The sequence below is a fragment of the Pollicipes pollicipes genome, unplaced genomic scaffold (assembly GCF_011947565.3).
Source record: "Pollicipes pollicipes isolate AB1234 unplaced genomic scaffold, Ppol_2.1 Scaffold_7255;HRSCAF=8741_pilon_pilon_pilon, whole genome shotgun sequence".
NCBI classification, from domain to species: Eukaryota; Metazoa; Arthropoda; class Thecostraca; order Pollicipedomorpha; family Pollicipedidae; genus Pollicipes; species Pollicipes pollicipes.
This window is the reverse complement of record NW_023597050.1, coordinates 193,935-196,585: the sequence shown is the minus strand read 5'-3', so window position 1 is coordinate 196,585 and position 2,651 is coordinate 193,935.

The window sequence follows — 2,651 nt, the reverse complement described above, 5'->3', positions numbered from 1 at the left end:
CGATACGCATAGATCGCGATGCAACTTGGTGAGGGAAAGGTCGCACATCGCGCACTGTCGTTATATCATTGGTCAGTAATTTTGGCAATGGCAAGCATCTTTAAAGACAAATGGAACTGTGAATTTTGCGAATACATGCAGTTACTTGCTTGCCATGATCCCTGTTTTGGCATACACTCAATGGAAAATAATGCGCATTGCAACGTATTCCTTATCACAGGTCGGTTCACTTACGAACAAGCATGAACCTTCGCGAAAAACTGAAATAAGAAAGGACTGACTGCGATTCAACACCTGATTGCTGTTTGCGACGCGCATAGTTCTAAATTTAATTTTGGAACAGCTAGCGTCCATTGAAGTTCATTACATCTCAACGGCTTTACACAACGTATCACTTTGAGGTCAGAAAGCCTGCTCGCAGCCCGTTGACTAATCTGGGCAGGATAGCGACATTGTTCCTGCTAATTGCTTATGAACTCAGCAAGTCTGCAATGAATCATGCTGATCATGAGCGCTGTGGAAGTCCGCAGGTTTTGTCAGCAAGGAAATATGTTTTCTGATTTCCGTTATTTAACCTGACTGCTTCAGTACGCATATCAAGCGTACAGCTTTGATTGGTTCGGACCGCACTTCCAGGAGGAAGAATTGGCTTTTATGTCTTTGCTTTGTGAATCTTTATAATTTGCCCGGATTTTCGTTCCAATGTTAGTAATTTAGCTAACGAGCATACGATAGGATGTCAAACGTGGAATCAATGCAACGACATGAATTTTACGGCTCTTCGCTGGGTGGCTGATTCAGTATGGCCTCCCAAGTCAATGGTTCGGCTCTTCTTAACTTTTGGAGATGGTTTCAATGCACCGGTCAGTCAGAGCCAGGGAGCGGTTCCCGGAAGCCTTCATTCGTGAATCATACGGTTCCCTAGGTTCTTGGTTTGGTTATTACGACAGGGCAATCTGAACAAAGGGGGCTATCTTCAAAGGTGTTTTAAGATCAGAAAATGAATGACTGCTAACTTACGCTAGACATTCGGCGACCGTTTAAGATTTAGTGCCCAGGACTGCCGAACGGCGTAGTGAAATTGGACAACATTGGTGAGCCTTCACTTAAATGGGGTTGTCTAGGTAGAAATAAAGGCCACACGCAATAAACGAAGTTTTCTCGAATCTCTGCTTTGGAAAGCGATGCCAGACCAAGCCTTCTCTACGACATATCATGCCATGGATAAAACCGTTTGTTCTGTGCGCCCGGGATGATGATTAATGATGGAGACAAATACTACTAAACAATGAGTGCGTGAGACTATGGAAAGAAGTGACGACTCTCCAAAAAAAGATCACGTTTTCCCCTGCCTGAAATAAAGAATGACAGCCCTTGGTTAAAATGCTTTGAGAATAATGTCAAGTGATTAAAATGCGGTTGGAAAAATGCCAAATACAACGCAACTATCAGCAAAGAATTTGATATCGTGACCTAAAAATAAACAACCAATTATTCTGAAGCCTTTCAGCTGCGAGCTCACTTCTGTTAAAAGCTAATGGGACTTATCGAAGCGTCAAGTGCATAATGCCGATGAATGAAAGCTATGACTAGACTCCTGACTATTGGTAGAGCAAACGCCTAACACTGTACGACAACCTGAGCTTTACTTGTTCAGAAGTAGGTCATCATGTGAGAGGCAGCTGCTGAGAGATGTCATAAGTCGCGCGCTGTGTTGATTCCAATGTAGCCGACATAATGAGCAAGTATAATTTCAAACCAGACTAATAAGAAGGGACAGCTCATTCATGCGGCAAGTCATGTGACTGAAATCTGTTAAGTTCAAGGCAACAATTTCATCAGACCTGACATGTTTGCCTGTTGATGGTATAAAAGCAACAAACCAAACTCCGGTCAGGTGGGCCGGGACCAAGCATGTAATAGCTCCCAAAAGTTTACTCAATGTCATGTGGCATCTGTCTGCAGCTGCTGCGATTATAGAATACACCCACGTTCAAGGACAAATGGCAGGTCATTTAATATGAAGGACTTGCTGGTGATGGACGCCAACGGAAACAAAACGCTATCCCTTGCCGAAATATGTAGAATGAGTGGCCATTGGAGCACACTGCCCCCCCCCCCCTTGAGTGACTTCACATATGGAGAGCGGTATCATGTTTTCTCACGCTCCTTCCTATACACCCCTCCCCCTATTTCTGTTGTGGATAGAAAAGGGCTAGCTTTCATAATAATCTGAAGTAAATGAACTTTAAATGCTGGGCATTGCAAATAAGAACATCTTAACTAACATTTGCACGTTATTGTCGACTTGGGGAGCTGAGAATTTTCACCCCGGGAGATTAGCTCAGGAGAGATGCCAGCATCCTTTGAATTCGTTATATGGTCGATGGCAACTGCACTATAAGGACGAAGCGAGATGAGCATTCGTATAATGACAGAATCACCACCATTTCGGTTTCTGTGACGAAGACCGTAACGCGCCGGATCCGAAATTTGAGGGTTGTGCGTTCAAAACCAGGTCGGACCAGCACAGGTTTTGTCTGTTCTCTATGGATTATTTTATACCAGCTGCTGAAGGCTTATTCACATTATCAGTGGAATACAGCGTTGAATTCCTGAGTTTTTTTTTGCGTGGAATTTGCAGGAGGAAT